Genomic DNA, 27,144 nt, shown 5'->3' with positions numbered 1-27,144 from the left:
CCTCTGTTGGGCCACTCATATCCCAAGGTCTTTCCCACGAGAATCACTTTCAGCTGGGAAATTCCACAAGCCTGTTCCTTGCAGTGAAAAATAGTGGCTATATTCCTACAGCCTCTAGATGGAGCAACTCAAAGTTCCAAATACAAAGAAACGAAAGTTCCCTTCAGAGGTAAACAAAAGTAGCAACCAATTGTCCAATAATTTCCAAAATATCAAATTGTATCTTTCCAAAGTGCCAAACTTGTAACAAATAGTGTCTTTAGTTTATCCAAGGCAAAGCGCCTACTTTGTAGCAAATCGAATGACAGTTCTCAGTCCCGGTGGCTCACTTTCCAAGCAGTCCTCCCCAGGGGTTTAAAACGGCAGAACTTTCCCCTTCTAAGCTTCTTTCATGCAGGTAAAACAAATCACCAATCTCCCCCCCCTGCCCCTGCCTGCTAAGGGGGGGATTTAAGTCCAATGTCAGAGTCCGTCAATTTAAAGGCTGCTTTCTGTCAAATTGCAGCTTCCTGTCCGTTGCTTTATTTACATGCAGTCCGAGGAAGGCAGACTTCCTTATTTTTTGCCTTCTCCGTTTTCAGCCAATTTCAAATTGTTTCCTTTTAGATTTGTTGTTCAATCTTACTCACGGTAGTCCAATTTAAGTTCCAAATGTCAGGAAGGAATCGGCGCTCTCCGTCAATGGCGACGCAGCTTCACTCCACGGGCTGGGTAGCGGCTCTCAGCACCGCGCTCCCCGATGCCACTCCGGAGCCTTTAAAAAGGCTCCTTTGCAGTAAGGGGGGGCGCTTAAGGTGCCCACCGAGCCTCCTTGCTCTCAGGCTTCCGCACCTGAGATTTTAGGGGTCCCCGCTTCGCCGTAGCGGTCAGACCCGAACTCGTGAAGAAGCCTCCCTGAGCGGAGCTCAGCAGGAGGCGGCCATTAGCGCTGGCGCCGACCGGAAGTCCAGTTCCTACACACTCTCACACACACTGCTCTGGTGCTCAGATCCTGCTTGAGAGTTCCCCACTGGGGCATCTGGTTGGCCACTGTGGGAACAGGAGGCTGGGCTAGATGGACCATTGGCCAGGGGTGCCAACTTAAATAAAATATTGTGGGGGGCCAGGTAAGCCCCACCTTGCATAACTGATCACATGACACAGTGTGCACACACCATTTGAATGGGAATGTCCATCCACTTTGTGGAGGCCTGGCCCCTCAAATATTTTATTGTGGGGCCGAAACGCCCATGGCCCCTAGGAGTAGGCCCCTGTGCCTTTGGCCTGACCCAGCAGCCAAAGAACAGCTCTTCTCAGCCTGTTCTCAAGTAGGCTGTGCTTTCTTAAGCCTCAGGATTTCAGGCTATTGTAACAGGCCATTTTCAGCCTGCAGGTTAGAGCTGGGTGACAGCAATGATCTGCAGCCACAAATGGCCTCCTATTTAACACACTCTTAAGTGTTTTAGACTACAAGTCCCATCAGCTCCAGCCAGCATGGCCAATGAGAGTTGTAGTCCAACAACATTTTGAAGATCAGCCAGGATGGTGACGTTTGACACAGGTGCCACAAGAGGGCGCCGTGTGGAAGAGGAGATACTGAGTTCTTTGGTTTTGCAAATTTATCTTGAGCTATGATAAGAAAATAACATTGATTGCAGATAAAAAAATGCACAGATTATACTCAAGGGCACAGCGCATAACTTACTTATCTTCACAAAAAGAGGAAAGTCCCCCCCCCCCGCCAAGCGAGCATTTTTCTGAGGCTAAGCCGCAGCAGGAACATATTGTTGTTGCCCCAATTACTTATAAAGTGGATGGGGGGTGGTCAGTGGGAAGAAGAGATCTCGAGTACAAAACAGGGTGAGCATTGCTGAGGTGATGCAGAGTCTGTTGCTGAAAGTCCTCTTTCACCTGATGCCGGCAGTCAGGCTACTCTGTTAGGGCAGACCTACCAAGTGAAATGTTGAGCAGAATTCTGTCCCCCGCCCCCCCCCCCACTGTTAGACTAAAAGACTAACAATGCATGAATTGGAAAAAAACTTATGTCATGTGGTATTACTTAATTTCTAAATTTGTTATGGGGTTAAGCGTTATTGGGCCCACACATGTAGAAGCTCTTTCCCTGCTCATAGATGTGCAGGGATGTTTATAAGTGAGAAAAGAGTGGCGCTTTTGTGTGGGGAAGGGGTTGTATTCAGGAGAGCCTCTCGCCTCCCCTTCCTTGCCGCAACTGCTGCCAACTGAGTCCGACTTGACGGTTAGATATATGCTCTTAGGCTCCACTTCTTCTGGGTCCAAATGCCAGAGGAATTCCTTTGAGGGGAAACTCACAGGCTTCCACATCAGTTTTCCTATCACACTCTCTTCTGCATTTCCACACGTGATCTTTCCTTTCCCATGAGATTTGAAGTTGAGCCTCTCCAACTGTCTTTTAAATGGGTGGACTGTTTGGCTGCTGAACAGGTTAGACATTTCCTTGCAGGAAGCCCAGTATTTTCTAAGATGACACTACCCTTGACCCTTTGCTCCGTAGCAGTAGAAGTGTGTTGTGTGTCTCTTGACCGAGTAAGAGCTGATGACTCAACCAAGACACTCCAGACCAGACTGAAGTCCCAACGGAAGAAGTGGAGAGAGTGAGAGGTGGAGAGGGGATTTATTTATTTTTAATGTATTGCATTTATATGCCACTTTTCTTGATTCTCCCCTTCCTCATTTGGTCCCCACAACAACCCTGTGAGGTAGGTTAAGCTGAGAGGCAGTGACTGGCCCCCAAGGTCACCCAGAGAGCTTCATGGCTGAGCGGGAATTCGAACCCTGGTCTCTTCCAGATCCTAGTCCAACACTCTAACCCCTGCACCCAATGTCGGCAACCTAAGGTCCATGGGCCGGAACTGGCCCACGAAGGCCGTTTAACCGGCCCACAAGCCACCCCCAAACCAAGCCGCCCACTCAGCGAGTCCCCGCGTGCTGTGCTATACCGGCGCAGTGTGGCGCGGGGACTCTCTTCCACAGCTCCAGAAATTGCTTCTGCGCATGCCCAGAAGCCGGAAATTGCTTCTGTGCAGGTGAGATTTTCAGCATCTGGGCATGCGCATAAGCGATTTCTGGCGCTGCGCTCGTCCGGTCCACGGAGAATCTCCACAGGAGTGATCCGGCCCATGCCCGGTACGCCTTCCCAACCCTTGCCCTACACCACACTGGGTCTCTGGTGATGCTGGGTCATGTATGTGGTGGCTTAGTCCCCTTTCTTCTGCCCAAATGTCATTGCCAATAAATGCCACGACTCCACCCCCATCCTGGTTTCCCCTGTGCTGCTTTGGTGAGGCCTGGTGGTGTAAGCTTGGACTGGAAGGTGAAACTGAACTACACTGAAAATTAATAGGGGCATAGGACAAGGATAGCCTGACCACCGTAGTCCATGTGCTGGTAACCTTGGGGCTGGGCTACTGCCATGCACTCTGTGTGGGGCTGCCCTTGGGCCCAGTGTGGAAGCTGCAGATGGTGCAGGATGTGACGTCCAGATTGCTGATGGGGTCACCTGGCAGACAATATGTGACACCCTTGTTAAAACAGCTGCACTGGCTGCCCATCTGCTACCAAGCCAGGTTCAATGTCCTTGAAAAAATTTACAAAGTCCTGGTCAACTTTGGTTCAGCGAACTTCAGGGATCGCCTGAACTCTTATATTCCAGCTCAGCCATTAAGATAATCTGCAGGCACATTGCTGGTCATTTCATAAGATGGGGAGGCTCATTTGACAACAAGAAACCAGCCATTTAGTGTCAAGGGCTGGTCCTGTGGAACACTCTGCCACTAGAGATTCAGCGGGCGCCTTCTGTGCCAACCTTTTGAACACCTGCTGAAAGCTTTTCTATCTTCTATTGCTTATGCAGGCAGCTAAGAATATGCCTTCCCACAGTAGCTATCTGGTTTTAACTTTTTAAATATGGTTTCATGTGGTTTTTATTGTATGCGCAATTGCTCTGCCTACTTTTGCCTCTGGCCTCATCCAGCAACCGTGCCTGAAGGTTTTGAAAAAGTTTTCACACCCCTGCCTTGTACAGATGGCTGAGAGAGTTGGTGATCTGATTGTTTTCTGTTCAGCTCTGAAGCATAGAATTTTTACTTGATAATTATCTGTGGTGTTTGTTTTTAGGATGTTGTTCATTGCTTAGAGATTTTCTTCTCTAAAGGTTTTTACTGAAGTAAATCAAACAGATCAATATAATAAAAAAATCCTAGAAGTGCAAAAAGGCAGCACAGTATATCTGAGAGAGACTCAATATTTGGTTGGTGAGGCACTTAAGACTGCCAGGAAAGCCAAATTTCACGTTGTAAAATGGAGAGATGCGCCCTGTGTGTCTGTGTTTGTTGCATGTAAGATGAAATCCCACCAAACAGGGTATGTTGTACTAATATAACAACTGAGTATTTTAGTAATATTTTGTTTGAGTTACCTGGTTTTTGTACATCACTCACATATATTTTTAATATATTAAGTGGTGTAGAAATTAAATAACCAATAATCAATATACATGATGCAAATAAATGACGGACAGCCTGGTCCCTGCCACAACCAGGCCACGGAGCTTCTGTTACTTCCTGCCCAGGTCTGCACCAGATCACCATGACCAACACCTGGTATGGCTACAGTTCCCTCCAGCGCCATCTCACCAGTGGCAATGCTGTGCTCAAGGATGCAGCAGTGTCAGACGGAGGCAGGAGGTAGGTGAATCAGGTCATTGCTCAGGTCTTTCCTACCTGCCCCAACCTCCTGATTTATTTTTCACCTAGCTCCTTTAGTACACTGCAGCTCATCAGGCCCTGGAGATTTGAATTCATTTAAAGTAGTTAGGTGTTCCCTTACCATCTCTTTTCCTGTCTTGGACTGCAGCTCCCTCCATTCATCTTTGATTTGGTTAGCACCAGGTTGGGCATCACTTTCCTTTTGGGTGAAGACAGAGGCAAAGTAGGTGTTGAGTAGTTCCGCCTTCTCTCTGTCGCCCAATAGCCTTTCCCCTTCTTCTCCATGCAGAGGACCCTCCACTTGCTTGTTCTTCCTCTTACTTCGGACATAGCCCCCAACCCCTTTTTTATTATTTCTAACCTCTCTTGCAAGGCTGAGCTCATTCTGAGCTTTAGCCAGCCTGACTTTGCCCCTGCAACTGTTGGCTACTCGTGCATACTCCTCCTTAGTGATTTTCCCCTTTTGCCATTTCTTGACTCTCAGCTCATCTGTAAGCTCCTTATGCAGCCACAGTGGTTTCCTTAGATGCCTCCCACTTTTCTTTCTTGTTGGAATTGTCTGCAATTGGGGGTCTTCAATATTTCTCCTTTTGGAAACTCCCATCCATCTTGGACTCCCTTCTCTTTGAGTATTTCTGACCATGGGATCTCACCCAGTAGCTGCTTAAGCTTTTGAAAATTGGCCACCTTAAAGTTCAGAGTGCATGTCTGACTACACTCAGCTTTCCCTTGCCTCTGTATCATGAAACCCAAGAGGACACGATCATTTCCTCCCAAGTTTCTGAGCACTTCCACTTCATCAATCATCTCCTCCCTGTTGGTGAGGACCAGGTCCAAGATAGATGATCCCCTTCTTGCTTCTTCCACCTTCTGGGAAATGAAATTGTCAGCGAGGCAATGGAGGAATTTGTTGGACCTTACATTCTTGGCAGAGTTTGAGTTTCAAAAGATATTGGAGAAGTTGAAGTCTTCCATGACCACTATATCTCTCCTCTCCTCTGAACATGTGCAGAGGAGGGCGACCAAGATGATTAAGGGTCTGGAAACTAAGCCTTACAAGGAGTGCTTGAAGGAGCTGGGTATGTTTAGCCTGGAAAAGAGGAGACTGAGAGAAGATATTATAGCTATCTTCAAATATCTTAAGGGCTGTCACATGGCTTCTTTTCTCCTGCTCTGGAGGGCAAGACTCAAACTAATGGCTTCAAGTTACAAGAAGGGAGATTCCGACTAAACATCCATGACAGATGGCCACCCAACCTCTGCTTTAAAACCTCCAAGGAAGAAGAGCCCACAACCTCCTGAGGGAGACCGTTCCACTGTTAAACAGCACTTTACCATCAGAAAGTTCTTCCTGATGCTTAGTCAGAATTTCTCCTTTCTTGTAACTTGAAGGCACTGGTTTGAGTCCTCACCTCCAGAGTAGGAGAAAACAAGCTTGCTCCCTCTTCCATGCGACAGCCCTTGAGATATTTGAAGTTGGCTCTAACATCTCCTCTCAGCCTCCTATTTCCAGGCTAAACATACCCAGCTCCTTTAACTGTTCCTCATGAGACTTGGTTTGTGGACCCTGAATCATCTTGGTTGCCCTCCTTTGCACACCTTCCAGCTTGTCAATATCCTTCTTAATTTGTGGCACCCAGAACTGGACACAGTATTCCAGGTGTGGTCTGACCAAGGCAATATCGACTCACCTGAGCTAGGTGGACCAATGCTTTTTCTTGGTATAGAACAGCTTTCTAAAGCAAATAATGGCACCATTTAGCCATTTAGCCAAAGCTAAGCAGGTCCAGGTCTGGTCACTTTATAGGTGGGTGACCACCTGGGAACCAGATGTGTGTTTCCATGATGGAAAGAAGGATGTATATTAGGGTTGCCATGTTTCAAAAAGTGAAAATCCGGACACAAAATTTGTTGCCTTGAGGTGAAAACTGCAGAATCGAATGGTTTTTCTGGGAAAGGTCTTCTTCCTGCAGTGCATCACTAAACTATGGAACTCGCTCCCATAGAAGGCAGAGGCAGTGAGAGCCACCAACTTACATGGCTTTACAAGAGGATTAGACAAATTCACAGAGGAGGAGAGGGCTATCAATGGCTCCTGGCCACAATTGCTATGCTCTGCCTTCACGGTCAGAGTCAGCAACACGTGCAAACTCCAATTGCTGGAAGCCACAGGAGGGGGGGGTGGCTCTTGTGCTTGAATCCTGCTTGTGGGCTTCCCATAATAGGCCACTGTGAGAACAGGAGGCTGGGCTAGATGAGCCATTGGCCTCATCCAGAAAAACTCTTCTTGTATTATTATAGCTCAGGTACAGTATTTGTGTGTGATAAGCAATAGATTGTGGACCACCCTTGCGTGGTTTTTTGGGGGGTGGACACAAGGTGGCGCTGGCACCATTTGCGTTTCAGATAGGGAGGCGGAGCTTCTGTGGGCATGGGAACAGCAAAAATGGTTTATCTGCTAGGCAGGTGTGTGTGAGTGAGTGTGGCTAGTTCACTCTTTGTATTAATTAAAACAAGTACTAGGCTGGCTAACGGAGAAGTTCAGGTCTGCCCAGGCAAAGATATTTGCGTATGTTAGCAATTTGTTTTGCAGCAAAAACACCTTAAAGGTTTATTCTTGTATCTAATGCAGAGGGAAGCTCATGCCATAACAAATCTGTTTAGGTGCCACGAATCTCGTCAGTGTCTATCTTAAGAATCTGCAGCCTGGCTTTTTCCTTAAAAGAATAAAATAAAAATAAATCTTCAGGACACTTTACAGAATTCAGTATAAAATCACAGCAGGAAATAACAAAAGTTTGCTACAAGAATCCTCAGGACAGCAATGAGCATTCATGAATTAAGCAGAACTGTGGATGCAGCACACCTACTAATACAAATGAATGACTACTAAAGCTCAAGTGAGCAGAATGAATTTGGCCCTGGAGTCTAAAAGTGAGGGTCATCATGGCACCTCTGCTGCTTGAGGAACGCTCTCCCCGGGGAGGTGGTGCCATCGTTACATATCTTCAGCGCCAGGCGAAAACATTCCTTTTAAACAAGGCTTTTACCTATCTATGCCTTTTACAGTAAGTGGGATGTATTAATGTATGCCCATCCCTGCCATATTTTAATGTATATATGTGGGTTTGTTTGTTGGTGAGTGGGTGAGTTGCTTTGGCAAAAAACAAAACAGAAGTGTCTACTAAACAAACAAACAAACAAACAAACTTTTTCCATTTCTGCCCCAGGTACTTGAGCACCCAGGCAGGCTCCTCCATCATCTCCTCCTCTCTGGTCAGCGACTACGAGGAAATCAGCACCACCGTGCATTACCGCCTCTGGCACCGGGTCCAGGTGAGACTTTGCAGTCCAATCCTGCTGCAAACGGGCATCTTTGTGGATAAACATGTGGAGCAGGGGAGAAGAAGGCAATGGTTGTGGAAGGGCATGGAGTATGTGGAAGAACCATAGCTCATTGACAGAGCAGAAGGTCCTGGGTTCGATCCCCAGCCACAGATCAAGGTACGGCTGGAAGAGATTTCTGCTTGAAACTCTGTCAGTTGGTGTGGAGAAGTGGCTCCCCCACTTTTGGGGGCCACTGTCCCCTTGGTTTCATCAACTCATCCCCAGTGACTTTACTCTACCTTATAAAATGCATTATTCAGATTAGCAGTTTGCACGACCCACTAAAAAAAGATCACAACACCGTCAAACAGTGTTGATTTCCCATTTGTTCAAAATGCAGTTGCAACTAGTAAGTTTCATTAACTCAGCAAAACGGATGACCTTGAATTGATCCAGTGATACCAGCGCTTCGGAGCCTGATAGTCACTTACACTTCCACTGCCCCCCTGCTGCCCCCTTACCTCTCAGTGCCCCCCAGGTAATTCCACTGCCCCCCGGGGCGCTACTGCCCACTTTGGGAACCTTTGAGCTAGATAGATGGAGCAAAGGTCTGGTAACTTGCTATGTTCCTGTGAAGGGACACTGGTGCAGACCAGGGCTGCCCAAGATGTTTTGCTGCCTGAGGCAAAGGGTAAGATTGTGCCCTCCTCACATTCCTCACCCAGAAGGTGAGTGGACCGGCAGGTGAAACAATAAGAACAGACTCCGACCTCACACTTCAGAGAAGCAGGCTAGCTTAGGATGGCCAATGCCAGGCCAGGCTGTGAGGCACAGCCAGTGGCTTCAGGAAGAATTGCTGGATAATAATAATAATAATAATAATTTATTTATACCCCGCCCATCTGGCTGGGTTTCCCCAGCCACTCTGGGCAGCTTTCAATAGAATATTAAAATACAATAGTCTATTAAACATTAAAAGCTTCCCTACACAGGGCTGGAGGCTGTCACTGCAGCTGCAAGAGGCTGCCACCTCACTCTGGCTAATGACAGGGACGGCCCTGGTCGAGAATGACTGTTATGCCTATCGGCTTGGTTGCTCAAGAGCGAACAGGCAAGATCCCTCACTGGTCTTTTCAAAGGCTTTATTATTGGTGCAAAACATTTACAGTGCAGAGCGCCTCAATTTCATGTCTTGCTCACTCACTAGCAGAATCTCAGAGTGGGCGGTCCTTAAACTTTCCCCAGCAGAGTAGTCTCTTGACCCCCAGCCGACACCTCCCCTCTCTGCGCGAAAACCTACTGCGCAGGGAAGGCTTGGGTAAAGGGGGACCTCCCTCCCCCCCCCCCCCCGCTTTGCTCAAGCACGGTGTCTTGGCTCTTTCTTGCATCCTCCGAGCCCTGCAGCTCTTCCCCACTAAAGGCGGGGCTTTCCTCCTCCGCTGAGGAAGTGCTGCTTCCCACAATCTTTGGAGGCTCTCTGTAATCCAGCTGCCCTTCCACCTCTCGCCTCTGAGCTGATGGCATTTCCCTGACAATTACCATATGACTTTTTTTAAAAAGAGTAATGTGTTTTTGTGCACATACCCCAATCCTATGTTTGTGGATGACATGGAGGGTCAGAGACAGTCCAGGAGGGAAAGAGCCCAGTTCCTGCTTCTCAGAATCTGATGCCTCTGGGAAACCCCCAAGCAGGGCATGAGGAAATTCCCCCTTCTGCCGCTGCACCCCAGCAATTGATGTTCAAAGTGTGCCACTCCTGACCCTGGTTTGCATATGCCATGGGTGTGGAACTAGATCCAGCCAGCAGCCTAGAGCCAGGACTCTCCCTCCCCCTGTGGGTCATTTTGGTAGGAAGGAGGAGCCGCCCACCAGTCAATTGCCTAGCATCATAGTGAGAGCCAGTATGGTATAATAGAGCGAGTGTTGGATTAGGACCTGGGAGACCAGGGTTCAAATCCCCGCTCTGCAATAAAGCTCACTTGGTATGTATGACCTTGGGGCAGTTGCTGCCTCTCAGCCTAACCAGCTGCGCAGACTGGTTGTGGGTATTAAATGGGGGAGGAGGAGACCCGTGCGCAGCACATTGAGCTCCCTGAAGGAAAAGAGGATATATACTGTAAATGTAAAACAAATAAATGAGCGGCTGAATGGCAGGATTGAGCCTGGCAGCTTGTAAAAGAAAGTTCAGGGTTCTTCCTCTGGAAAGGAAATATTATGAGTGCAGTCCCAATTCTCCATTTTCAGAGCAGCCCTTTCAGTGTTTACATCTCTTGCATCCTGTGATGTTGGGGAGATGGCCAGGTGGGTGGGGCCAAATGAGGATGTCTCACAAAGCCTAATTAGGCCCACAGGTAGAGGTTCCATAACAGGAGTATACAGCCATTGTGGTTGGTAGCCGTGGGCAGCCTTATCTTCCTCTGTGAATTTGTCGAATTCATTTTTAAAGCTCTCCATGTTGGTGGTCATCCCAAGGTGGTGGTGAGCCCTTTTATTATTTATTTATTGCATTTATTGCATTTATGTCCCCACCTTTTCCTCCATGGCACTCTAAACACTACATGCCCCGGCTCCCTTTCCTCAAAGTGGCCCATGTAGCTGCAGGGTGGCTGCCTTTGTGTAACAGGCCACGTCCCAGCTGGTGCTGATCGTGGTGTTGTGTTTGAATTGGCAGTGATCGAGAGGGTGTTTTGAGTGGATCCCCTTTGGGGCTTGATCCAGAGCTGCTTCTCTGTAGGGCTCAAGGCTTCCACTCTTTCCATCCCACCGCAGGCTCTGCCAGACCAGTTTGTGGAGCCAGTGTGCGCCTTCTGGAACTTCAGCAGAAGGTAGGTAGCTCAGGAAAGGAAACCTCTGTCTTGGCTGCATTACGAAGGGAGCGATGGAGAGCGGAAGATCTTAGTGGGCATGGAAGCTCAGATTGCGGGTGGGAGGGCAGCAGTCTGTAGGGTGGAGGGCCATAGAAGCATAGAGCTGTAGAATTGGAAGGGACCCCACGGGTCATTAGTCCAAACCCCTGAAATCCAGGACTCACAAGTAAGGGATCCCTGACAGATGACCATCCAACCTCTGCTTTAAAATCTCCAGTGAAGTAGAATGAATGAACGGATCTTTATTTGCGTCAGCCATCGGCCATAGCAATAATACAACAATAGGATATACAAAAAATAAAAATAAGAAGTCAGCTATATAAAATACATTTTAGGGTTTTGAATCAATAGTCAAATAGTGGATCTTTTTCTAATTGCCCCAGCTAAAAACCTTGCAACCTTTGCTGTCACCCCAGTGAAGCAGAGTCCACCTCTTTCGGAGGGAGTCCATTCCACTGTCAAACAGCTCTTACCATCAGAAAGTTCTTCCTAATATCTAGTCTGAATGCCTTTCTTGTAATCTGAATCCCTTGGTCTGGGTCCCACCCTCCAGAGCAGCAGAAAACAAGCTTGCCACATCTTCTGTGGGGAGAGCATTTCAGAGGAATATCACTCTCTCATCTCCTTTTGGTCTCCTCTTTTGCAGGCTAGACAGACCCAGCTCCCATGCGGAAGTCTGAAATATGGGTCCATAGTTCCTTCCTGTAAAACAGAGCTTTCCAAACTGTGTTGTGACACATTAGTGTGTCGGCTGCAGTGCGTAGGTGTGTCACGTGAATGTTCCCCACACTCCTCACGGGACTGGAAAGGAGTTATTTTCATCTCCAGTTTGCTAGTAAAACTGAATTACTGTGTCTCGGAATGATGACGCATGTCTAAAAAGTGTGTCACCAACATGAACAGTTTGGGAAGCTCTGCTGTAAAATCTCTGGTTATGGGGTCCACAGTATGGCACCTCTGGACACCCTCAGATGGGGAATAAATTTGACTCAGTTCATATTTAGAGGCAAACATACCTGATTAGCAGTTTCTGAAACAATATGCAAACCAAAACTCAGCTGCTCTTCGAAATCCACACCTTTCAGAATTTTTTGCAAAGCAGTTCTCCAGACAAGTAATTAAATAAATACATATACTTGGGTTAAAAGTGTGAATAAAAATGCACATATTAGTGGAAATAATATACAAACATGAGCTGTACTAGAGAAAATAGTTTTGCAAAAATGGATTTGTCCGCCAGAATTGCATACACAAATGTGTATGTCAAGAGAAATTTGCACTAAAATGGCTGATAATTTCTCATGAGGACTTTTTCTAAATAAAACGAAATTGCAAAGTCATGTGGAAGTGTGGAGAAAGGAACTCACTGATGGAAAAATGTGAAACTGACATTGAACGGTTCACTCATCCCTGCCTTGGTGCCCGCCAACACCCCCTGCCCCTCTGAGGGTTTTTTTCTCCCCTTTAAATTGGGTTTTTATTGACTTATTTATTTGAATTTGTGTTGATGGGAAGATGTTGCCATGCTTTGCCTGCTGCTTCGGGGGTGTTCTGCGCAATGTCAGTCCCCCCCCCCCGTGAAATGGGTATTTAGTTGTTCCCATGGCAGTTGCTTATATTTCCAAGTGTGCCTGAAAAATGGGAGACCCTTATGCCTCCTGTGTTCAGTCAGTCAACCAATTCACTCCCTTGCCTGAGATTGATAAGACTGTTATGTGTTTATTCTTAACACCCCAACCTGCTACGAGGAGCCTTTTGTTGCTGAGGGAGGTTTCCTTCTGCAAAGTTATTTGCAAATGAGTGAGCCCCACTGAATTATGCCTCCAGCCTGTGACAGAGTAGAGTTGCTTGGAGAATTATGGCCCATGAGGAATGCAGGATGCTCAGTGCACCATAAATATGGTCTGACGTGGGATGTTGTTTCCTTGTCTGGGTCATCAAGGAGCATATGGTGGGGCTTTGCCAAAAACTCCAGGGGGAGGGGGGTTGGCCTTCACCAACCAGGATCCTTCTCAGGTCTAGAACCGTTGTGCTAATTTGGAACCCTATGCGGAAAGGTGGCAGCACTTGGGACTCAACTCAAGGTGAGTAGGGGGTGACATGATAGACTCCTGCCTGAAATACAAGGAAGCTCCCTATGTTCCTGTCTAATTCAACTCAAGCACAGCTGTGAGGACTAGCACCTTACTTTGTTTTTAAGGGAGGCACCATGGCTCCCCAAAAAAGCAACTGTTCTGCATTTAGAAGGTCCCCGGTCCAATCCCTGGCATTTCCAGGTGGGGATGGGTGAGACCCCCCCCCCGCGCCTGAAATCCTGGAGAGCTGCTGCCTGCCAGAGTTGACAGTGCAGAGCTGGGTGGACCAATAGTCTGACTCAGCATAAGGCAGCTTCTTCTCATGTTCCTTGTGTTGAGGGGGCTGCTGAGTGCTTGTCAGTGCCTTGTTCCTTCTTCCGGTCATGGTGGCTGGGACTGGGCTTACTGGAAACCCAGCTCTGCAGTTCATCGGTCCAGTTGTTCCCATACCTTTCCAGGGTTCCACAAACTGATCCCTAGTGCCGGCTTCCCTATCAAAACCATTATTTAGAATAGCAGTTTGCTTCACCCACTAAGAAGGGCAACAACACAATAAAATTCAAAACAGCAGCAAATAATTGCACGTTTATTCAAAATCCAATCCAAACTATTTACTTTCATTCCTGTGTTGGAGGGGGTTGGGCTCGATGACCCTCAGGATCCCTTCCAATACTACAATTCTAATTCAACAAAATTGATGAGCTAGATCCAGTGATGTCTGATGAGCCCTTCACACCTCCAATGCCCACCTCTGCTGCCCCCTTGCCTCTTAATACCCCTCTAAGTAATCTCACTGCTTAAACCCTTGGGGGTGGTTGGTGGGGGTGGGAGGAGCACTCTGGTTTGGCTAAGAGGCCTCGGGTTAGCAGCAAGCCTTTCTGGGGCAACTGAAGCTCTGTGCTTCTCTCTGGTTTCAACAGCTGTTTGCTGCTGACTCCCCTCATTGGGTGCTGCTGGACTTAGAGATTTGTCCTTCAGTCCCTGTTGGGCTTCTCCCTCCCCCCCCCCTCCTTTCATGCCATGCTAGCCCCAAAGGAGGAAGAGGAGGAGGCTGGTCCACTGCAGGCTGCTCTGTTATCACCTCCCACCTGGAATTTACCACCTGCTCTTGCAACCACACCACCAACTTTGCAGTGCTGCTGCAGGCCTATGAGGTGCAGATGAGAAAGACTGAACCCTTTGCTTAAGGGAACCAGGGGGCGGGCAGGTTGGGGGGCAGGGGAACAGGCCTTAGTGCCATCCCAAAATGTTTTTTTCTGCCTGCAATGAATGGCAATATGGTGCCTCTTCCTCCACCCCACATACAAAAACCACAGGTTTGCACTAGCAGCTGGATAACTCTTTCGCCACAGAGGTGTGTCTGGCATCTTCATTATACAGATACAGCTTTACTCGAATACTGAAGACACACCTCTTTACCTTGGCTTTTGACACTTGAGGTGTATGTTTTTGGACCCATCTAATTTCTGTAATTTTTGTTAGGAGAGCTTGCAGCCCGGGTAAATTAGATTGAAATAATCACTTACTGTTTCTGGAGTTCAAAGGCTTTATTCATGCAGGAGCTATTAACAGGATGAGTAGGGATAAAAGAGAGAAGTACCAGACATCTTGTCTCAACATGTTGGAAGAGAGAGCACAAAATGGTTCAGCTTTTAGTGGTGCAGTTAACTTATAGAGGCCACAAGCAAGTGTTGGATAGATTGCTAGGCAAACAGCGTCCTCATGTGGTTTGAAGCAACACATGCATGAAATAGAAGCTCAAGAGAAGGGAATGTATTTGCCTTTTCCCAACAATTTTAAGTTGTTTTAGGTTTGCCCTGCCAGACTTTAAATTGTACTATGAAGCGGCAGCTTTCTGCTGGCTAAAAGAATGGCTGCTTCTTGAAAACACAGACATTTTGGATTTGGAAGGATTTAACAATATTTTTGGGTGGCATGCATATTTGTGGTATGACAAGGTTAAAGCGCATAAAAGTTTCAAAAATCATATTGTCAGAAAAGCACTATTAAATGTCTGGGTTAGATATAAGGACCTGCTGGAAAATAAGACTCCAAGATGGCTATCACCAATGGAAGCCAAGGCAGTCAAAAAGCTAAATATGGAGTCGAAATGGCCAAGATATTGGGAAATTTTGGAAAAAGAAGGGGACAAATTGAGATTGCAGAGTTTTGAAAAAATAAAAGGGAAGGTGAGAGACTGGTTACATTATCATCAAATAAATGAAGTGTTTAAATTAGACAGTAAAATAGGCTTCCAGGTGGAAAAATCAAAATTAGAGACTGAACTGTTAGAATCTAGTACTAAGAATTTGTCAAAAATGTATGACCTGCTGCTGAAATGGAATACACAAGATGAAACGGTAAAATCAAGTATGATTAAATGGGCTCAGGACATCGGTCATAACATTATGTTCGCTGATTGGGAAAAGTTGTGGACCACCGGGTTGAAGTTTACGGCGTGTAACGCCTTAAGAGAAAACATAATGAAAATGATTTATAGGTGGTACATAACCCCAGTCAAGCTTGCAAAGATCTACCATTTGCCTGATAATAAATGTTGGAAATGTAAAGAAACGGAAGGTACATTCTTTCACCTCTGGTGGACGTGCCCGAAGATTAAGGCATTCTGGGAAATGATCTATAATGAACTTAAAAAGGTATTTAAATATACGTTCCCAAAGAAACCAGAGGCCTTTCTCTTGGGTATCGTCGGCCAGGGGGTGTTAAAGACGGATATAACTTTCTTTATGTATGCTACAACAGCAGCTAGAATACTTATTGCAAAGTACTGGAAGACACAGGATCTACCCACACTGGAAGAATGGCAGATGAAGGTGATGGACTACATGGGTTTGGCAGAAATGACGAGCAGAATCCGAGACCAGGGAAGAGAAGCGGCGGAAGAGGAGTGGAAGAAGTTTAAGGATTACTTAAAGAAATACTATAAAATTAATGACAGTTAGAATGATGTTGGGCTTAAAATAAATGGTTACTATTAGTAATGGTTAAGACAGAGAGAATAAGGACGATTAACATAAATCTATAACAAAATAAGGGAAGATTCGCTGAATAATTGTAAGAACTTGGAATACAGAAACGGGAAGCAAGAGGAAGTCGAGGAAGTAAGGTCTAAGAAATTAGGACATGAAATGGTACTTGTTTTTTGTTCTGTTAACGTGTGTGGTTTGTTTTTGTATGTTTTGTTTGTGTTAATATAAAAGCTGTTTAATAAAAAATATTACACAAAAAAAAACAATTTTAAGTTGTTTTAAATTGATTTTAATGTTGTGCTTTAGTTGTTGTAACCTGCCCTGGGACTTTGGGGTGATGAATGGGTAATAAATGGTAGTAGTAGTAGTAGTAGTAGTAGTAGTAGTAGTAGTAATGGGACAGTCGACCACACCTCAGTCAAATTTTAAAGGTTACAAAAGAAAACACAATATGTAAAGACAAAGCATATCCAAGAAAGAAATTAAACTAGAAAAATAAAAGAAGCAAACACAACTAAAAAGGAAAAAATAAAAAATAAAAAAGACACAGTCCAAAAAACATAAAAGAAAGACAAAAAACAGATCAAACCTTAATATAACTCCCTTTCTTAACTTGTCTCCTTGACCTCCTCACACCTCCCCTCTTTGTATTCTAATTCATATATATATTTCAGCAAATCCTTCACCTTGTTTTTATCCTTATATCTTATCTTTTTATACTATAATTTCCCATTCTTTCTTTCCCCAATTAATCATCCACTTTTACTTTATTTAATCTTATTTCTCATTAAAACTTATATGTCTGAGCTTATTCTTAAAACGTTTCCCCTAAGGTCAGAAAAAATTCCATTCCACGATTTTCCCATCTCTCCTTAAAAGATAAAAAAAAACAACAACAAATTATAATATATACATTTTAGATTCCCAATTTTCTTTCACCCACTCCCCTCCCCGGTTTCGGCCCCTTACAATAGTTCCATCAATCTCAAAAAACCATCAACCCGGTGATCTTAAGTTCGAGGCTCTTAAATCTCTTTCATGTCCCCTCTGCCGGTCTTTTTGGTAGTCTTTGGTGTTAACAAACAGATCTCGGAGAAACTCCTTCTTAGCAGGTATGCCAGACTTCCATAGTTAAGAGTAGGGCCTATAGGATATTCCAAATCTTGCTTCACACTCTTTTCAAATCCAAAGGCCCCAAAAACTCCAGCCTCCGCTAGACTCAGATTTGTGTCGCAAAAGTCATTTGATCTCCACATAGGATGATCCCTCCATCTTTCATTTTCCAAACCAAGCCGGGCTTCCATCTCCAAAGGTTGGCTCCTCCTAGTTGCCATCATGTACAGCCTCAAGTTATAATCCGCCATTTGCCTCTGTGGGGTTACGGCTCCCCCTTGCATCACTTTAATCACAACAAATTCCTCCTTCTCAGATTCTTCAATTTGTTCAATTGGAAAAGATTCCTGTGCCGGGTTAACTTCTTTACTGATGTCCACTTTTGTTTCCAAGGTTACAGCATTGGTAGCCATAACATTTATCTGGTCTTGCAGCTTTCCCAAGAGATAAAATGTTCTGTTCAATTGACACTCAACTTCCTTCCCGACCGCCATCCTTAGGAAATCCAAGGTCAAAGCTAGTTTCTCAAAACATTTATCTTGAACAATTTCCCAGCTGCATCCTTACAACAATGTCCCAAAGCTCCCTCTAGAGGGACACAAGTTCCTTTTATCACTCCTTCCAGCACAGTCCCAAAGGTCCCAAACGTAAGATTGTAACAGTTCCTTCCTTCTTTTTAAATACTGAGACGGACAGTAGAAACAAAGTCCTTCTTTTATATCTTAATAGCTAGCTTGTATCTTGACAGCTAACTTGACAGCTGTCAAATTTATCCGTCAACGGGCTCTCACCGACCGCTCCCGGGTTTAGGGAAGTGGCGCTTCCGTTCCTAAATTTTAACCCTCTCCTGCAGGTTTCCCTGCTTCTAAAAAAATAAATTGATAGTTGTTTCAATCAGTGAAATTTAAATCCTTTACGTAAGGCTCTCCAGGACCTTAGTTAACAAATTCTTTGCTTCCGTTTATTTACAGAAAGGGGAGGTGGACTTCCTGTTTAGACCTTCCCCGATCGGTGCCAATTTAAAAATACTTTAAAAGCCAAATTTCCGTTCTACTCACGGGTTGTTGTTTAAAATCCAATTGTCCACAAGAAAAAGTCAGCGCTCTCCAGCAACGGCTATGCGGCTTCGCTTCGCGAAAAAAGCAGTTGACTCACAGCACTGCGCCACTCACCCCGCTCCGCTCCGAAGCCCGTAAACGGGTCTCCTTGCGAGTTGGGGGGGCGCAAAAGGTGCCCGCCGAGTCCCACATTCATAGGCTTCACCCGCCTATGATTTCTATAGGGTCTCCGCTTCGCCGTAGCGGTATAGACCCAATTTCCGCGGAGCTAGTCCCTCCAGATCGGAGGGAATCCGCCATTAGCTGATGGGGCTAACCCGGAAGTCCTCCAAGTGGGCTTTTTGAGGATGGGTGGTGGTGGTTTGCAGGACATCCTGTGTGGCCTACCCAGCTCTATCCACCAATAAAAGGGAATGGCTGGGGAGGGGCTTGGGTGGAATAGTCAGGGGTTGCCCCTACCCCAACACCTGCCAACTGAGGCAGTTGCCTCACTTTGCCTAACAGTAAGCTGACTCTGCTTAGCAAGTTGTTCCTGTGTGTTTGAGCAGAGGAGTGCAGAGGAGGAGTCAACCCTGAAGACCTTGACCTTTGTTGGCTGTGGTGTCTCGTTCTGTGCCCTGATTGTCACCTTCGTCCTCTTCCTGGCAGTTGGGTAAGGCTTGAGCAGGGCCACGTCTCCAGAAGCAACACAGGTGTAGGATGGGGATGATTTCCTTACAGAAGAACATCATGACACTCTGTTGGATCAGGCCAATGGGGGCCCATCTAGTCCATTATCCTGTTCTCACAGTGCCCCCCCCAGATGCTAGAGGGAGACCCCACAAGCAAAATCCGAGCACAAGAACCCTCTTGTGCTATCTTGGATAGCCACACACACCAATCTAAGAACTAGGCAGCTGCCCCAGGTCTGTGCTCTAGGAAGCACTTGCAGCAACCAGGAACCACTCCCCCTCCCCCATATGCACCTTTCCCCAGTGGGCTGTGTGCATGTAGCCAGAGGCTACACCTGCATGGAAGATGCCTCTGCTCTTCCCTCTTCAGTCCCTTCCTGGTTTGGAAGACATAGTGCAGGGGAGGCGCCTGGCGGTTCACTTGCCCAGCCTGCCTCTTCCTCCAGCTTGGAAGCTGCCTCTGCCTCTGATTCCTGGCTGCCACAGGCCTCCACAACCCACTGCCCCCCGCTCCTGAGTCTGACTCCATGCCTCCTTCCCCCAGTGCACACTCGTCAGCGCCCTGCCAGTCCCTGCCAGATTCCTGCCTCCAACTGTGGAGACAGAGCAGAGCCATCCTGGCTAGGAGCCATCCCTAGTCCACCCCCTCCTCCTCTGTGGATTTGTCTCATCCTCTTTCAAAGCCATCCCAGTTGGAGGCCACCCCTGCCTCCTGTGGAAGTGAGTTCCAGAGGACTGGACAAATTCATGGAGATGGAGGAGGGGGAGGAGGAGGAGGAGGAGGAGGGCTATTGATGGCTCCTAGCCAGGACGGCTCTGCTGCGGCTCCACAGTTGGAGACAACGATGCTTCTGAATGCCAGTTGCTGGAAACACCAGGAGGGGAGAGGACTGTTTGGCCACTGTGAGAACAGGAATCAGGGCTAGGTGGACCATCATGGACCTGATCCTGCAGGCATGCTATGTTCCTTATGAAGGGGTGCAAAGCGCTCCCTGTTCTTGCTTGAGTACTTTGTATGAGTCGTTCCTGACTGTGGCTCCACCGTAGGGATCAGGCATTGCAGGGACTCCAACTCTCATTAGCCCCAGCCAGCAGAGTGCATGGTCACTGGGGGGGGGGGCAGCTGCAGGTTCTGCATCCCGTCTCCTAAGCATGTGATGGGACTTGACCAGCACGGGGGCTGGGTATCAGGAATGGCACTCCCAGAAGTGTTGGTTCTCCAGGGTGAGAGGCAGGGAGGAAAAAGGAGAGATCCCGGGTGGGAGCTGGGAGGGGGCTGCTACCCTCTGTAGGTGGTGGGGGTTGAGAACTGCCTCTAGGAGAAGTCTCCATATTATACCGTATTTTTCGCACCATAGGATGCACTTTTTCCCTCCTAAAAAGCAAGGGAAAATGTGTGTGCGTCCTATGGAGCGAATGCAGGCTTTCACTGAAGCCTGGAGAGCGAGACGGGTCGGTGCGCACCGACCCCTCTCGCTCTCCAGGCTTCAGGAAGCTATCCGCTAGCCATGGGAGACACAGCTCTCCCACGGCTAGCGGAGTGCTGCATTAATCCGGAAGCTTGGGGCGTGCGGAGCTCAGCGCGCCCCAAGCTTCTGGGTGCCGGCAAGGTCTCCGCTAGCCGTCTAGCGGAGACCTTGCCGGCACCCAGAAGCTTGGGGCGCGCTGAGCTCCGCACGCCCCAAGCTTCCGGATTAGCGCAGCGCTCCGCTAGCCGTGTCTAGGCTGCGGATGGTAGCCTGCTTCCCGGAGCGTTGGGCGCCCTGAAAGCAGAGCGCCCGGCGCTTCGGGAACACATCCGCAGCGTGGGGAGCCTTGCAGGAGTTCCCTGCAGGGCTCCCCACGCTGCGGATAGCAGCCTGCCGCCCGGCGCGAGAAGCGCCCTGAAGCAGAGTGCCCCTCGCGCCAGGCAGACATCTGCAGCATGCGGAGCCCTGTAGGAGTTCCCCACAGGGCTCCCCACGCTGCGGATAGCAGCCTGCCGCCCGGCGGGTGGGGCACCCTGAAGCAGAGCGCCCCTCCCGCCAGGCAGACATCTGCAGCGTGGGGAGCCCTGCAGGAGTTCCCCGCAGGGCTCCCCACGCTGCGGATAGCAGCCTGCCGCCCGGCGGGTGGGGCGCCCTGAAGCAGAGCGCCCCTCGCGCCAGGCAGACATCTGCAGCGTGGGGAGCCCTGCAGGAGTTCCCCGCAAGGCTCCCCAAGCTGCGGATAGCAGCCTGCCGCCCGGCGCGAGGGGCGCCCTGAAGCAGAGCGCCCCTCGCGCCAGGCAGACATCCGCAGCATGCGGAGCCCTGCAGGAGTTCCCCACAGGGCTCCCCACGCTGCGGATAGCAGCCTGCCGCCCGGCGGGTGGGGCGCCCTGAAGCAGAGCGCCCCTCGCGCCAGGCAGACATCTGCAGCGTGGGGAGCCCTGCAGGAGTTCCCCGCAAGGCTCCCCAAGCTGCGGATAGCAGCCTGCCGCCCGGCGCGAGGGGCGCCCTGAATCAGAGCGCCCCTCGCGCCAGGCAGACACCCGCAGCATGCGGAGCCCTGCAGGAGTTCCCCACAGGGCTCCCCACGCTGCGGATAGCAGCCTGCCGCCCGGCGGGTGGGGCGCCCTGAAGCAGAGCGCCCCTCGCGCCAGGCAGACATCTGCAGCGTGGGGAGCCCTGCAGGAGTTCCCCGCAGGGCTCCCCACGCTGCGGATAGCAGCCTGCTGCCTGGCGGGTGGGGCCCGCTGAAGTAGAGCGCCCCGCGCGCCAGGCAGACATCAGCCAGCCCCACAAGCTCGGGGGACAGCAGGGAGGGGCAGCGCCACCATCCCGCTGTTCCTCGACCTGGTTCGGTTTCCCTGACCTGCTTTTGGGGGGGAAATAAAGGGGGAAAAAATTTCCTTTATTTCCCCCCAAAAAAACTAGGTGCGTCCTATGGGACGGAGCGTCCTATGGTGCGAAAAATACGGTACGTATTCTGTTTGTAGCTTTCGTAGCTGTTCTTGTAGTGAGATTTTTTTTTTAAAAAAATTGAACAGTAAAAAAGGGGGGTGCACTCCCAGCTTTGTTTCTTGACTCCCATCACCCCATCCCCCCTCCCTCCCTGCAGTGTCCCCAAGAGCGAGAGGACCACAGTGCACAAGAACCTGATATTTGCACTGGTAGCTGCGGAGGCCTTGCTCATGTTCAGTGAATTGGCCAAAACCAACCAGGTAGGAAGGGCAGGCAGCTGGGAGAGACCTCATGGGGGACCTACCCACCTTTGCCAGCCGGACAGAGACCTGTTCTGGTCCTGCTTCCTGCCAATGGATCCCTAGCCCCTCGCCCTCACCTCCCACAGCCTCCTGCCCTTCCTTCCATTCCTCTCCCCAGGGAGTGTGCTTTGCCGTCACGGCCTTCCTGCACCTCTTCTTCATGGCTGCCTTTGCCTGGATGCTGGTGGAAGGTCTTCTCCTGTGGAGCAAAGTGGTGGCTGTGAACGTGAGCGATGACCAGCGGATGCGGTTTTACTATGTGACTGGATGGGGTCTGTGTCCCAGTGGTGATGAAGCAGGGAGGGAAAGATAGGGCAGGCAGCCAAGCTGACTTCTGATTCTCCTTCTCCTCCTTCTTTTTAAAGTCCGTACTCATACAGATGGCTCGATCCAGTTTAGACAATCCCTGTTCCCATCTTAACCACTGTATGGTGAAGTGGATCTGTGACCGTGGCCACTGGGTTATTAGTTGCCAGGGGCTACCCAAATGGCTCAGGTGACTGCCTCAGGCAGCAGGGGCAATTCCTCAGGCATTCGCCTGGAGCTCCTCAGGTGTCCCCTCTGCCTTTCCTGCTCCGCCTAAGCCAGTCTGCTTCTCTTTTCTCATAGAATCTTAGTTGGAAGGGACCCCTGCAATGCAGGAATCTTAGCTCAAGCATCCCTGACAGGTGGCCACCCAACCTCTGCTTAAAAACCCCCAAGGAGGGAGAGTCCACCATTTTCCGAGGGAGTCCATTCAACTGCCTAACAGCTCTTACTGCCAGAAGGCTCTTCCTTTGAACATAAGGAATCTTCTTTCCTGCCGTTTGAATCTATTGTTTCAGGTCTAATCCTCCAAAGCAGAGAAAAACAAGTTCCCTGCATCTTCCTTGTGACAGCCCTTCAGATATTTGAAGATGGCTTTCACATAATTTCCATAGGTGAAATAAGATCCAACTGCTTCTTTATTTGGATGGGGTGATGGGGGGGGGGCAACTTGTCCTTTTTTGCCCCAGGCAACTATGTGTTTTTGGCCATCCCTAGGTGACTTGAAGTGAAGGCCCAAGACAGGTGTTGATCATGATGTGAGCTGCGCACAGGTGGTCTGAAGCGAGCGAGCGAGCTACCACCATTCCTGTGGAGCCTCCTTTTATTGAGACAAACATGCAAGCTAGGCAAATACATTTTTGGGCTGTGACCTTTACACATCTTCCGTCCTGAGAACATGGGGTGGTAAAAAGCTATTTTGGCACCTGTTCCACGGCGTCATTTTCCCCTTGCACAGTGTATGACGTAGGAGACAAAAGTCTCATGGAAAAGGATTACAGACAGGACACCGCAAACTGCTGAGATCGCGAAAGGTCATGCAGAGGTGGAACGATGTACCAGACAGCTGTGGCTTGTCTGGGGGGGTGGGGTTGTGCCCTGCACCCCAGGGTCACGCGTGCAGGCAGACTGTGGCTGCCTGCTGGTGGGGAAGTGTGCTCCCTCCGGACCCCACTCCCCGATATCCCTACAGTGACTGTTCATAGCTCAAAGAGGAAAGGACAAAGGTGGAACACAAAAGGCCTTTAAGCTGTGGCTGTCCATTGAGTGCTCAGGTTGACCTGAAAGAAGTTTTATTTGAACCGAAAGCAGTTGAGAAGGCCCTCCAGACTTTGGGGGTTTTGTGGGGGTATTCTGAAACATGCTGTTGATCCCATAACAGTGCATTAGCAATTGTTTGACACACATTGCCCCACTTTATTAGTAGTTTTGCAATGCTTCCCAGTGTGACCACATTACAGTGGTACCTTGGTTTAAGAATAGTCCGGCTTAAGAATGATTCGGTTTACAAACTCCGCAAAACGGAAAATAGTGTCCCGGTTTGAGAACTTTTCCTCAGTCTAAGAACGGAATCAGAACGGTGGAAGGGCACCGGCAGCAGGAGGGCTCATTAGGGAAAGCACCAGGGCCGTCTTACCCATAGGCAATAGGGGTGCGGGGCACCTGGGCGCCAGGCTCTCAGGGGCACCAGGCCAAGAGTCCAGGGCCCAAGAGTTGAGTCCGGGGAAGAGCCTGCCCGTCGGTCAGAGTGCTGCGGTGGGCTCTTCTGCTGTGGGCAGCTCTGCGCTGCGAGTTTGGGGGCAACCAAGCCAGCGAGACACTGAGGCAGCCAGCTGGCTCCGCCCTCCTGGCTACCTGGGACTGGGTAACCGGGGGGGGGGGGCATGTGAGGAGAACCTGAGCTTACAGGGTTAAACAGCTCAGAGTGTACGTCCTGCCTACTGTGGGGTGGGGAGAGACTCTGCGTCACTTCTGAGAGTCTCAGCTCTTTGTCCTCTCTGCTTTTGCTTTTGAGAAGAGCAGACGTGTTTCACGATGCTGCGTGCTGTGTTAGACAATGAATAGAATCTGCTGTAAATAAAGCTGTTTTTAGTTATTAGAACCCTGTGTGAGACTCTGTTTTGTGAACACAGAAGCACGGAAGACAGCAGCTTTCTCTGACCGCTGCGAACTCTGCTATTTTGCTCAGAGCATCGGAATGCGGACTTTGCAATGCAGAGGCCTGGCAGCGAGAGCGGGCCGGACACCAGGCTTATCTTTTTTTTTTTCATTTTTTTTTTTTAAATACATATTTATTAAGATTTTACAAAACAAAGAATTTCATCATTTCAAAATGCATCATTTCCATACATAAAGCTCAAGAAAAACAAAAATATATGACAGAAAAAAAAGAAAAAAAAGAAAGATAGAAAAACAGAAAAAGGAAAAACACTCTTTCTTAAATTTATAAAGTTCCATACCCCTCTGTCTTGACCTCCTCACATCCCCCTTTTTTGTGTTCCACTTAACTCCAAACAAATTCAGCAAATTCAAAACCTTGTTTCAGCCGTACTTAATGTTATATTCTAATTATTATGTCCCCATTTTCCATTTTTTTTTTAATCCGTACCTCATCTTATAAAATATGACATAATATTGTTCTGTTCAAAACCCCTTGTCCTTTTTTTCTTAGATTCTTCTTTTCACACACCTTTGACCAAAGTCACACAAACCCTGTTACTTTTACTTCCCACATCTTATTGACACTCAAAGATTTTACAGTATTTTTGTAGATAGTCCTTAAACTTTTTCCAGTCCTGTTCCATCAATTCTTCTCCCTGGTCACGGATTCTGCCAGTCATTTCAGCCATCTCCATGTAGTCTATCACTTGCGTCTGCCATTCCTCCACGGTGGGTAGATCCTGTGTCTTCCAGTATTTAGCTAAAAGTATTCTTGCTGCTGTTGTTGCATACATAAAGAATGTTCTATCTTTCTTTGGCACCCATTGGCCAACTATGCCCAAGAGAAAGGCCTCTGGTTTCTTGGGGAAGGTACTTTTAAATACCTTCTTAAGTTCATTATATATCATTTCCCAGTAAGCCTTAACTCTTGGGCAAGTCCACCAGAGGTGAAAGAATGTTCCCTCAGCTTCTTTACATTTCCAACATTTATTGTCAGGCAGGTGATAAATTTTAGCAAGCTTGACTGGGGTCATGTACCACCTGTAAATCATTTTCATAATGTTCTCCTTTAAGGCAATACATGCCGTAAATTTCATACCGGTGGTCCATAACTGTTCCCAATCAGCAAACATAATATTATGACCTAGATCCTGCGCCCATTTGATCATTGCTGATTTGACCGTTTCATCCTGCGTATTCCATTTCAACAGCAAGTTATACATCTTTGACAAAATCTTAGTTTTTGGTTCTAACAATTCTGTTTCCAGTTTCGATTTATCCACCTGGAAGCCAATTTATGCCAAGATTTAAGCCAAGATATAAAGACTTGCTGGAAAGTAAAACCCCAAGGTGGTTGTCACCTATGGAAGCTAAGGCTCAGAAAAAGCTCAATATGGAGGCTAAATGGCCAAAATATTGGGAAATTTTGGAACAAGAAGGTGACAGATTGAAACTGCAGAGTTTTGAAAAATTAAAAGACAAAGTGCGAGATTGGCTTCATTATTACCAAATAAGAGAGGCCTATAATTTGGATAGAAAAATTGACACCAGGCTTATCTGAGCAATAAATCTTCTCAGGGCACCGGGCAGATCTTTGCACCCCGGTGCCGCATATGCTTAAGACAGCCCTGGAAAGCACACCTCGGTTTAAGAACGGACTTCCAGAAAGGATTAAGTTCGTAAACCGAGGTACCACTGTATGGCCATCCTGAGGGGCATTCTTGCCCCATCACATTGCAAAAGTGGGCTCAACCAGTTGCCCTCCAACTCTAATCATAGTATGAAAAGTTGCAGGATTTCAGCAGGGGGAGTAATGTGTTGGGATGCGTCTGGAGAGACGGGGGCAATTGGCAGGCCCCCAGCTGGCTCCAGCCGGCAGCCGGGCAAACTCCGGTTCTCGGAACAGCATCAATCAGTGACACAAGCCTCAGAGACCTTTAGAGACTTGGCACTCTTTAATCAGCAGAGTGAATAAGTTCTCACAACGGAAGTGGAGGACAGAGACATATGCAAGCATATTTACAGGTGTTTATTCAGCATAGTTCAGGAACAAAGGAAAAAACATGTCTGCTTCCCTTCGTGTCCAAGCAAAACAGCAGTACAACATTTTACATTTGGATTAAAAATTTGAAACAATCTGGATAAGGGAAAGGGAATTTAAAAAACGGAAGCCAGTCCCTACCTGCTGATAGAATAGGAAAACAGAGACGTTTTCCGATGCAAGAGAAAAGATTTAGAGATTTGTAAACTTCCAAAGACTGAATCTATTATCCCCCCAAAAGCAGGTGAAGGGGGGGGGAGGAGAGAATTTAACATTACTGAAATACCTGCAAAAGCTTTCAAAAAGGACTTTTAAAAGCCACTTGACTTTCTGGAAGGGTGACTCGGTCAGAGCAGAGAGCAGCCATTGTGATGCAACAATGAAGGAATGTCAATTACTTTTGTTTCCTACTGGGATACTTTGAAGTGCTGCAGCAGCCTGAACTGAATTTTAACCCTTAAATTGAAAACTGGCAACATATTTGAATTGCTTGAGGAGTGAAAAAGGAGGACTTCCGGGGTGGCGCCATCGGAAAATGGCTGATTCCCCTTAAACGGAGGGGACTGGCTCCGCGGAAACTGGGGTT

The 27,144-nt window shown here is 48.0% G+C and overlaps 1 pseudogene across 1 annotated transcript in view; it reads left to right on the top strand.

Moving 5' to 3' along the window:
• Positions 1-23,088, top strand: part of LOC310753721 (adhesion G protein-coupled receptor D2-like) — a 57,909-nt pseudogene extending 34,821 nt beyond the window's left edge. Inside the window, exons 9-17 of the transcript in view lie at positions 2,513-2,619; positions 4,589-4,703; positions 7,955-8,060; positions 10,821-10,876; positions 14,021-14,153; positions 18,703-18,806; positions 21,907-22,009; positions 22,170-22,323; positions 23,075-23,088. The product of the transcript in view is annotated as an adhesion G protein-coupled receptor D2-like (transcript). The remainder of the gene's footprint in view (positions 1-2,512; positions 2,620-4,588; positions 4,704-7,954; positions 8,061-10,820; positions 10,877-14,020; positions 14,154-18,702; positions 18,807-21,906; positions 22,010-22,169; positions 22,324-23,074) is intronic.
• Positions 23,089-27,144: the final 4,056 nt, after the last annotated feature.

This window comes from Podarcis filfolensis (genome assembly GCF_964270895.1).
Source record: "Podarcis filfolensis genome assembly, chromosome: W".
Lineage (NCBI taxonomy): Eukaryota > Metazoa > Chordata > Lepidosauria > Squamata > Lacertidae > Podarcis > Podarcis filfolensis.
This window is presented reverse-complemented; position numbering and strand designations above follow the sequence as displayed.